Consider the following 12,097-nt stretch of genomic DNA (forward strand, 5'->3'; position numbering starts at 1 on the left):
TCCCAGAAAGAAAACTGCATCTTTAGTGACAAGGGTGTAAGTCAGTATACCGCTGTTGATTGAAGTTAATGGAGCTATGCCAGTTTACGTAACTAAGGCTATGGACAGATGTCTACAAATACTTTGTTTTGATTACTGTAAAACATTTGCCAATGCAGGATAAGCCTGTGTAGAATAAATTCGTACAGTTAGCAAAACTTACGAAAAATTGTGCTTCTGAGATTTTGCAGATAACTCCCAAAACTATGAAATATTATGGGCCTGATAGTGAGCCTTTTACTTATATTAGTAAGTATTTACTTCCGTGAGTGATCGACTGAAATTGGACTGTTCATATGTACAACTACTCACCACCCGGTGTGAATAAGTGGCTCACAGTCTAGCTTTACGTTCATCTGCCTCAAATATGGGGTCCCATTGTGCTGTCTTTGCTCTCATTCAATAGTATCTTAGATCACAAGTAGTCCCCTTGACTTCAGTGGGACTGAACATACGTGTGGTGTAACGTACTATACAGTGTGAATAAAGATATCACAATCAAACCCTTGTTTTGCACTACTAAGTTCTAAAGAGTTTTATAGCAATCTTATGTTCATGTCTATGGGCTGTACGGTATGTGCCTGTCTTCTCCATAGTTATAAAATGCCATCTGGCTAGAACCTTGACTTGTGCTTACATGTTTTGTGCATAGTATCAGACCTAGGGTTCAAGAGCCAGACTAAGGCCCTGTTCCTGCAACTGATAGTATTCAGATATGCCACTGTGTCTGGGTACTCCACTGAAGACAGCTGGGCTCTGTGCTAATGCCTTTGCACAATGAATTGCAGTGACAGGATATTAAACAACAAAAACAAGATGAAACAAAATGAGGATATAAAGCATCAATGCTCAGATCCTTCTTTCTGCTCTTTCTTGTATAGTTGTTGATGTGCTCAAAGTGCTATACCAACATTAATTAAGCCTTAATGCATATATTTGTCAGTAGGATCATCCCTGTTTTATAGATGAGGGACTGTGAGCAGCAGAGAAGGCTACATAGCAAGTCAGCAATAGAGCCAGGGTTAGTCCTAGACTCCCAACCCTGTACTCTTTTTCCAACTTAAATTAAAAGTTTGATACTAAATGATTAACTACAACTATACCTTGGGGACATGGAGGATAAAGCAGTCAATCATTTACTTTACTCAGCTACAAAGCTGAATCTGAATAGGTTGAGCTAATTACCCTAATTAAGAATTTTTCTGCACCTGTTGATGTAAAGGTCCAAGTCAAGTTCCCATTCTAGCCTCCAGTATTCTGTTTAAAATTTGTTACTGTTGTCTGCCAAAGACTGTCTATCCACAAAGCCTGTGTCATGCTTGGAGAAAGAATCCTGGACTGGAAAATTACTGTACATTGTTCAGAAAGGGGTTAAAATAGAACGGAGAGTGCTCTCATATTAAAAAAAAAAAACTGATGGAAAGCCATTCATTTAAGCCTCTAGATACCATTTTCTACCTCCCCTGCTGAAATACATAAATCAATCACATGTCTATCCTCAGTCCTGCTGGCAGACCCCATGCCTGCACAGAGTTGCAGACCCCATACCTGTACAGAGTCCACATGGGTGAAGGGGGCCACTGTGTAGTTCTGGGTTCAGGATCAAGACCTCATACAACTGGGATTCACAACAGCTTGACTATTAGTGCTACATAAGAGAGAAGAATTTACTGTCCTCTTCTCTCCATCTCTTTTACCATTAGGTAACAAACCCTCTGTAGCTCAAAGGCAACTTTTGTTAGACAAGGGGAAGATTCTGCCTAATTCTGGAGGAAAATGTTAAGGGACCTAGTCCTGCAAACATTACCAGACATTGCTCCCACTCATAGTCTCACTGATTTCAATGGGCCTGTGCCTAGTGGTAAGTATATGGGGGAATCAAGCCCTGAATTTGGACTCAGCCTTCAACAAACATTTAAGACTAACAAACTGCTTGTGTATTTTTCACTTCATTGTGGGCTAAGATGAAGTATTTAAGCATAAATAGAACCAAGCTGCAAAATTCATATTCGGATTTAGATTCTATGCTTCCCCAGAGTTTAGGGGTATTTGCATTAGAGGTTTTGATTTGACCCATTTGAGATATAAGGGCTAGCTGTGGAAATTTAAGGGCTTGTCTACACAAACACTTAGTTCATAGCAAGCTGGGGTGTAACTCTACCCTGCAGTAGCCTGCCCTGCCCCAAGTGTCTGTGTGGACCCTGCTGCTGGGCACTAAAAGTTTCGTAGTTCACTTTAACCTACTCCCATTTCAAAGCACCTTATGGAACTTTTAGTGCATGGCAGCAAGGTCTACGCAAACATTTAGCGTGGAGTACATTTACATCACAGTTTGCCATGTACTTATAAGACCAAAGCCTAGATCTAGATCTAGATCTAGGTTTGGATTCTGAACTTCCCCAAATTCAGGAATGTTCAGTTAATCATGGGTTTTGCGTCAGGCCCTTTTCTGATTTCAAGGTGAGTTCTGAAGAGGGGAATGGACTCAAACTCATAGGCAGAGAGAAAGTGAAGCTGCATAGATGAAAGAGTGACTGTGGACAGTAGTGGAGAAGGCACAGAAAAGACCATGTTGATAGAATAGGACTGTGCACGTGGTGGATTAGGTAGATATGAGGTTAAATAGGTAAGGTGGAGAGTAAGTCAGTATAAAGTTTTGAAAATCATGAGGGAAATGCTGAATCATTTCTGAAGTGGATGAGAAATCAATTAAAGTAATGGAGGATTTAGGTAAGGTGGCCTCATTTTCTGGACCACCAGAACAGTTTAAACTGAATATTCTGGAAGCCCTGTAGTTTAGAGACTCGAAAGAGTGCTGTCTTCAATTTACAGGGGAATAGATTTCCACTGTGCATCCCAGTTTAATTCAGTGGGCCCAGTTCTTCCATAATTTACATCCATTCAACCACACTCACAACAATGGGGTTTTCAAAGTGTAACTGTGGATATCATTTAGCCCAGTATTGGTGAAGCAGTTAGAGACGTGCAAGCGCATTTCTTTCCAATTCCCTCGCACAGTCTCCAGCTTTAAATCTTTCAAATGGCAGAAGTTTATCATTAAAGAGAAGATTAAATAACAAACTAATTTTCTCCAGAGATATATAATGGTAAAGAATAATACATAAAGTATTGGTGATTTAATAATACACAGACAGTTCTCATACATGTATTGCAAACCACAATTTAAGTATCCAGAAAAATTTTAAAAAATGTTGTTTTTATTACAAGCGGAATGGGGCAAATCTTTTTTTAAAAAAAGTTAAAGCTATTAATGCCTGAGAGAGCCATTTCTTAGCCTCTTGACTGAAATAAAATTTTACTCTTTCAGCTTTTTCTCCTGGATCTTTCTGCAAGCTGTCAACTCAGTACATTATTCAAGATCACATGGCAACCCATTATAGGAAATTGCTGTCCTCCAAAGGTATTTGAAATCTATCATGATGACTGTAGCCATCAGGCTGATAGATAAAGTCATAGTTAAGGGTCAGTTGGTTACACTTGTTCTTGGCCAGCTTGCTAAGTTTCCCCGCACATTAACTCAATGGATGTCAGTAGACTTGAAAACCCAAACACAATATAGTACATTCAGAGGACTCCAGTAGAACATATACAACTATGTTCTAAGTATGACAAGTATGTGATGTGACATACCAATCTGGAACTTGAAATCTGGTTTCATCTCAGTATTGAAGATCTTACTGACTGTGTTGAACTTCTTGTAACTAACATGTCCTTGAAAGATGCCTGATGGCCAGCTTTGGACATTTAAGTACGCTTTCAGTAGAGCAGGCACAATATGGCAGAACCAGTGCAAGTGTTACTGCCTCTGCTCTTAAAGTGGAACAACCATCTTCAGGGTAGTTCCTTTCCCATGCCTGTTCAGCTGAGCTGTCAATCCAGCACTATTCACATAAAATAAGATATTTATATGTAGAAGAATGATTAGTTAGTAAATCTGGGATTTGGGTTGCCTTTGGAGTACCGTTCAAATAGCATGGTGTCCCTTTGCCAAGTAGTAGCAGATTTCAGGGCCTTGTGGGTCAGTTTCTCATTTGAAGTAGAAATCAATTAAATGGAATATTTTCTTAGTGTTGTTTGTTTATGTACAAAAGAACTGTTTCCTTAAATGGAGGTACTCACCAACTGCACATGGGTAACTCCCTGTTGTAGAAACTCCTGCTAAATCACCATTGCCCTTCACCAAGAAGCAGCTCTCTTGGGCCTCTGTTTCAGACGCCACCTGGACTTTCATAAACACGCTACCCCCTATTCCTGCCTCAGCCTCTGTGTTTTACCTGTGAAAGCCCCTAGCCCAAAGCTCCTCATCTAGGACCATTTGACCACTAAAGGTTACCCTGGGCATCAACCCTTCTTTTGTGCAGCTGCTCTGTAATACAAGGGAACCTCAGGACAGGTTTTGCCACACAGTCCCCTTATTTACTATCTGGGTGCTTATGCATCGTTGACTCACAACAAGCATGTCATTACTACCTTAACAATTGCTACTCTTACAAATCTCACTTATTTTATTTTTCTCAATAGAGTTAAAAATGTTACATAGTCAGAGCCTGGTTCTCCACTCTCCTGTGCAAATACCTGATGGAAAGGATCTCATTAGCTTCAACGGGCTTTGGGTCAGAACCAAGATAGAAATAACACCACTGAAGTCAATAGAGTTTTCACTGGTGTAAAACTGATGTGAGATGAAAATCAGGCCCTTGAGATTTAAAACATGATAGTCAAGAGAGACAGAGGAAAGTTTCTTGCAGGTTAATTTATGTTGTCTCTTTGTTTGGGTTTAGTATTATGATGATGCATTATTTGTATTATTGTAGCAACTAAGAGCCCAAGTCATGGACTAGGGCATATTTTTGATGGAGTTGTGTCTCCAGTTAAACCAACAGTCTTTGTAGACCACACACCACATTATTTTTGTATGTACCATCTCAGAGAGGCAATTGATATAAGGAAACCCTTTTTTACCATTTAAAACCACAATCACATTATCTTATGAGCTCTTCATATCCTTCTTTCACTTTTATCTCCTTGCCTTTTTCCATAAATAAAGCTCCTTATTGTCTGAAATCCTCTCCTGGACTGTGCCTCCACTCCTCTAACACATTTCTTCCATAAAGGCTGCGAACCTCTTTGAAATGTTAACAAAAGTAGGAATAGAAAAAAAGTGGTACTAACAGGACAGTGAATGGGCCATTTGCCTCCCTAGTATCCTCTCGTAGCATGAGGTCACTTGGCACAGCCCTGTCTCAGTTTCCCTCTTCAGCTCAGCCCCCTCTTAAGAACTCTACACACAAGTTCTTCTCTCATTCAGCAAAGCCCCCCTCAGCGCTGGATTTATTAAGTTAAAGATTCAAAATAAAAGTTCTCAAATCCTCATGAAGTTCATATTCCCAGTCTTTCCTGCTTGGGGTCTCCCACCTGAAGCCTTTTCCCCCAAAGACTTGAGTTTCCCTGCTGGAGCCAACTCATTCCCATCAGACCCTGGAGTCTCAATCTAGCTTCACTGTGGTTGTCTCCTTCCCGATGCTCTTTATAAGGGAATCCCCACCTCCGTACTGAGCTAATGTGGGGTTTGTTGGATGGGGCTGCCCACATCCAGGCCTCTGGCCCTTACAGGGACAGTTCACTCCATTTCAAGAACACATGCTAAATATCATTGCACAGTAACTTGTGTCATGTTGTGTGATTCCCCCCTCCTTTAGCTATTTAGGTGTCAATGTTCTTGTGACAGGGATCTTGTTTGTAGAGCACTGTAATGGGGTGCATACCATGCCCTATAGGCTTCGGCCCTTTGGCCCCTCTCCTTAGGGACTCAGGGTCGCTCCTAGCTGGTGCAACATCTGTGCTCTTTATGTTGTGTCCTTTCCCCACCACCAGTTTCCCACTAATGTACAGGCTATTTACATGGCTTGGCCTCACACCCGCCTGTCCAGCAACAGACTAATAGGCTCCCTCTGAGCCTGACCTTTTCCTCCTGGTCTCTGCCCCCTCCTGCTTCTTCCACTTCCTCCCAGTCTTTTAGCTCCTGCTAATGAGGCTGGCAGGTGCTGGCAGTTTCCAGGCAAGCACTGACTATTTACCCAGCCCCAATCCTTTCCCCCTGATTGGGGCTGGGGTGGCAGGACCTGATTAAAGGCTTTCCTAGCAGAGGCCTGCGAGAAGCATCTAACACATTTTGGCACTATATAAAGAGCCAAAATGGGGGAGGGATAGCTCAGTGGTTTGAGCACCGGCCTGCTAAACCCAGGGTTGTAGTTCAATCCTTGAGGGGGCCATTTAGGGATCGGGGCAAAAATTGGGGATTGGTCCTGCTTTGAGCAGGGGGTTGGACTAGATGACCTCCTGAGGTCCCTTCCAACCCTGATATTCTATGATTCTATGATTCAAGTATTTATCAATGTCTGTTAAAGTAGAGTGTTTTCAGAATACCACATTAGAATTTTTTCAGAATAATAAATACACTAGAATGGGTCAATTTTAGAATCTTAAAGATATTTTTCCTGATTGCCAGCTTTTGAATCTTGTCCATCCAACTGTAGGTGCTTACCTCAACCCACTGACTCTGATGCCAGTGTATGGAAATGGCTCTTACTCTTCGGGGTCAATGACTTAGCCAGCCCAAATATTGCTTTAGCATGGGCTACTTTAATTCTCCTCCACAATACACACTCTCCTTTAATGCTCATGCATCACTACATACTATGTGGTGGCTAGAAAAACAGTCAGGAGCTACAGTGTGGTACAGTGTTACATCTTTGTTCTGGAGGCAAGGATACAGCCATTGAGTTGTTCTCAACAACTGGCCCAAGAGAATAACTTCAGCATCTGCATCACCCACTGGCGTTATACTTCAGGCCAGGGATGACTAACAATGTGTTGGGTGTAAGTAAATCCTATAATATTATTGACCGCCACAACCAAATATTGTCAGATTACAAGGAGGGGACATAAAAGGGTTCTGTCAACCATAGACAGCAGGTTATGTGGGGTCGTTCCTTTTGCAATACCCAGAGGACTAGTCAGCTGATTTGGAGGGCAAAGTGCTTGTCACTAGGAGGGTATGGGAGAATTATTTTTGATTGAGACAGTGTAGTGAGGTAATATATTTTACTGGAACAACATTTTGTTGGTGGACAAGCTTTCGAGCTTCAGAGCGCTCTTCTTCAGCTGTGGGAAAGTAACCAGAGTGCCTAAGCTAAATACAAGTTGGGACAAATAGTTAAGCATAAGGGGTTCATATATGCTGTAGGAGAAGTGGGAAACTAAAGGTTAGCAGGAAGTGGAGTGTGCTACAAATTGTTGTAATGATCCATAAAACCAGTATCTCTGGCAAGTCTATGGTTTTTGGTGTCCAGCAGAGTTATGAACATAAGTTCCCAGGCTTCCCTTTTGAAGGTGTTGTGCAGGTTTTCTCTGGGGACAAGGACTGAAAGATCACATATGGAGTGATCACTCTGTGAGAAATTTTCACCCATGGGTGATGTAGTGTTTTTATTTTATTATTTTTCTCAGTGAGTTCATTCAAGAGTGTAGTGATTGTTTCACGCACATAGTGGTTATTGGGGCATCTGATGCACTGGATGAGATATACCAAATGTTGTGATCAGTATGTATGGCACTCATGGATCTTGAAAAGTGTGTTGTGGGGGAAATACTGCCAGGGGAAATACTGGGAAATACTGTCAGGGTTTAGTGTCGCTTTGAGTTGGTGTGTCCTGGTCTGCTGTGAGCTTGCTTTTGATGATTAGCTTGACGGGGTTGGAAGGTTGTTTGAAGGCCAGAAGAGGGGGTTCGGGAAAGATTTCCTTTTAGGATGTAGTCCCCATCAAATATGGAATGTAATTTGATGATATCTCATAGGGGTTCCAGTGTGGGGTGATTGGTGACTATTGGGGTGTGCAGTCAGTGGGGGCCTTTCTGTATTGAAACAGGTTCTTCCAGGATATTTGGGTGGCCCTTTCCATAATGCAATATACTTCTCTGGTAGAATGTCCTTGTTTAGTGTAGGTGGTTTTAAGTGTGTTTAGGTGTATATCCCGAACTTTTGCTATGGAGCAAATTCTGTGATATCTGAACACTTGGCAGATTTCTGGCTGTGTGTTGTTGGATCTGTAAAGGTAAGTGTGATGATTCATGGGTTTCTTGTATATAGTTGTTTGTAGGGTTCCATTGTTTAAGCTGATTGTGATGTCCAGGAAGTTGATGCTGGAATGGGAGTGTTCTAGAGAAAGTTGGATGGATGGGTAGTGGTTGTTGAAGTTGTGGTAGAAATCTATGTGGGAGTTTAGGTTGTCCAGAGGATGAAAATATCAGTGTCTCTCAAGTACATTGTGTATTTTTTCCAGAACTTCTTCCTTGCAGTGGCCCTTGAAGAGGTTGGCACATTGGGGAGGACTAGTACCCTGGGCTTATCTAATGGTTTGGGCAAAGTGTTTATTGTTGAATGTAAAGTTGGTGAGGGTGAGAATGAAATGGATGAGTTTGGTGATGTGTTTAGGGTGGATTTCTGAGCATTGTACATTATCTTGCAGGTATTTGAATCAGGTAGTGATGGTATCATGGTGAAGGATGATGGTGTATAGAGAAGTGACATCAATGGTGGCAAGCATGGTGTTCTGAGTGAGGTTGGTAATATTGCAGAGTTTCTGGAGGAAGTCCAATGTGTCTTGAAGGAAACTGGCCCTTTTGTGTGGAGTGGCTTGAGGATGGTTTTTCTGAGTCCTGATATTCCTTCAGTAAGAGTGCTGTGGCCAGATATAATGTGTCTGCCTGTGTTCCCTTGTTTGTGTATCTTGGGAAGCATGTAGAAAGTCCCTGGGGTGAGTTCGTGGAGGGAAGAAGTTGCAGTTTTTCTTGGAATTGTTTGGGGAAGGATGTAATTGTATCTTTTAATTCCTGTGTGAATTATAGTGTGGGGTCGTCTTAGGGTATGTCTACACTACGAAATTAGGTCGAATTTATAGAAGTCGGTTTTGTAGAAAGCGTTTTTATACAGTTGATTGTGTGTGTCCCCACACAAATGCTCTAAGTGCATGTAGTCGGCGGAGTGTGTCCACAGTACCAAGGCAACCGTTGACTTCCAGAGCGTTGCACTGTGGGTGGCTATCCCACAGTTCCCGCAGTCTCCGCCGCCCATTTGAATTCTGGGTAGAAATCCCAGTGCCTGATGGGGCTAAAACATTGTCGCGGGTGGTTCTGGGTACATATCGTCAGGCCCCCATTCCCTCCCTCCCTCCGTGAAAGCAAGGGCAGACAGTTGTTTTGTGCCTTTTTTCTTGAGTTACCTGTGCAGACGCCATACCATGGCAAGCATGGAGCCCGCTCAGCTAACCGTCACCGTATGTCTCCTGGGTGCTGGCAGACATGGTACTGCATTGCTACACAGCAGCAGTTTATTGCCTTTTGGCAGCAGACAGTGCAGTGTGACTGGTAGCTGTCATCGACGTAGTCCTGGGTGCTCTTTTAACCGGGCGCCTGGGCAAACATGGGAGTGACTCAGCCAGGTCATTTCCCTTGTTTTGTCTCGTGGCGATTGAGTCCTACCAGCAGTGCACTGTCTTTTAACCTCCAGCTAGCAGAAGATGATGGCTAGTCGTCATACTGCACCGTCTTCTGCCAAGCACCCAGGAGATGATGATGGCTAGTGGTTGTACTGCACAGTCTGCTGCCAGCAAGATGTATAAAGATAGATGAAGTGGCTCAAAACAAGAAATAGACCAGATTTGTTTTCTATTCATTTTCTCCTCCCTCCCTCCCTCTGTGAAATCAACGGCCTGCTAAACCCAGTTTTGAGTTCTATCCATGAGGTTTTGAGTTCTATCCTTGAGGGGGCCATTCAGTTTCTCACAAAGCCACCCCCTTTGTTGATTTTAATTCCCTGTAAGCCAACCCTGTAAGCCATGTCGTCAGTCACCCCTCCCTCCATCAGGGCAACGGCAGACAATCGTTCCGTGCCTTTTTTCTGTGCAGACGCCATACCACGGCAAGCATGGAGCCCTCTCAGATCACTTTGGCAATTAGGAGCACATTAAATACCACGCGCATTATCTAGCAGTATATACAGCACCAGATCCTGGCAAAGCGATACCAGGCGAGTAGGCGATGTCAGCGCGGTGACGTGAGTGATGAGGACATGAACACAGACTTCTCTCAAAGCACGGGCCCTGGCAATGTGGGCATCATGGTGCTAATGGGACAGGTTCATGCGGTGGAACGCCAATTCTGGACTCAGGAAACAAGAACACTCTGGTGGGACCGCATAGTGTTGCAGGTCTGGGACGATTCCCAGTGATTGCTACACTTACGCATGCGTAAGGGCACTTTCATGGAACTTTGTGACTTGCTTTCCCCTGCCCTGAGTCACAAGAATACCAAGATGAGAACAGCCCTCACAGTTGAGAAGCGAGTGGCAATAGCCCTGTGGAAGCTTGCAACACCAGACAGATACCGGTCAGTCGGGAATCAATTTGGAGTGGGCAAATCTACTGTGGGGGCTGCTGTGATGCAAGTAGCCAACGCAATCAAAGATCTGCTGATATCAAGGGTAGTGACCCTGGGAAATGTGCAGGTCATAGTGGATGGCTTTGCTGCAATGGGATTCCCTAACTGTGGTGGGACCATAGACGGAACCCATATCCCTATCTTGGCACCAGATCACCAAGCCAGTGAGTACATAAACCGCAAGGGGTACTTTTCAATAGTGCTGCAAGCACTGGTGGATCACAAGGGACGTTTCACCAACATCAACGTGGGATGGCCAGGAAAGGTACATGACGCTCACATTTTCAGGAACTCTGGTCTGTTTCAAAAGCTGCAGGAAGGGACTTTATTCCCAGACCAGAAAATAACCGTTGGGGATGTTGAAATGCCTATAGTTATCCTTGGGGACCCAGCTTACCCCTTAATGCCATGGCTCATGAAGCCATACGCAGGCACCCTGGACAGTAGTCAGGAGCTGTTCAACTACAGGCTGAGCAAGTGCAGAATGGTGGTAGAATGTGTATTTGGACGTTTAAAAGCGCGCTGATGCAGTTTACTGACTCGGTTAGCCTCAGCGAAACCAATATCCCACTGTTATTACTGCTTGCTGTGCGCGCCACAATATCTGTGAGAGTAAGGGGGAGACGTTTATGGCGGGGTGGGAGGTTGAGGCAAATCTCCTGGCTGCTGGTTTTGCACAGCCAGACACCAGTACGGTTAGAAGAGCACAGGAGGGCGCGGTGCACATCAGAGAAGCTTTGAAAACCAGTTTCATGACTGGCCAGGCTACGGTGTGAAAGTTCTCTTTGTTTCTCCTTGATGAAACTCCCCGCCCCTTGTTTCACTCTACTTCCCTGTAAGCTAACCACCCTCCCCTCCGCCCTTCGATCACCACTTGCAGAGGCAATAAAGTCATTGTTGCTTCACATTCATGCATTCTTTATTCATTTATCACACAAATAGGGGGATAACTACCAAGGTAGCCCAGGAGGGGTGGTGGAGGAGGGAAGGACAAGGCCACACAGCACTTTAAAAGTTTAAAACTTTAAAACTTATTGAATGCCAGCCTTCTGTTGCTTGGGCAATCCTCTGGAGTGGAGTGGCTGGGTGGCCGGAGGCCCCCCCACCGCGTTCTTGGGCGTCTGGGTGAGGAGGCTATGGAACTTGGTGAGGAGGGCGGTTGGTTACACAGGGGCTGTAGTGGCTGTCTGTGCTCCAGCTGCCTTTCCTGCAGCTCAACCGTACGCTGGAACATATTGGTTTGATCCTCCAGCAGCCTCAGCATTGAATCCTGCCTCCTCTCATCACGCTGCCGCCACCTTTCAGCTTCAGCCCTCTCTTCAGCCCGCCACCTCTCCTCCCGATCATTTTGTGCTTTCCTGCACTCTGACATTGTCTGTCTCCACGCATTCTTCTGTGCTCTGTCCGTGTGGGAGGACAGCATGAGCTCAGAGAACATTTCATCACGAGTGCATTTTTTTCACCTTCTAATCTTCACTAGCCTCTGGGAAGGAAAAGATCCTGTGATCCTTGAAACACATGCAGCTGATGGAGAAAAAAA

Source organism: Lepidochelys kempii, chromosome 3, assembly GCF_965140265.1.
Source record: "Lepidochelys kempii isolate rLepKem1 chromosome 3, rLepKem1.hap2, whole genome shotgun sequence".
NCBI classification, from domain to species: domain Eukaryota; kingdom Metazoa; phylum Chordata; order Testudines; family Cheloniidae; genus Lepidochelys; species Lepidochelys kempii.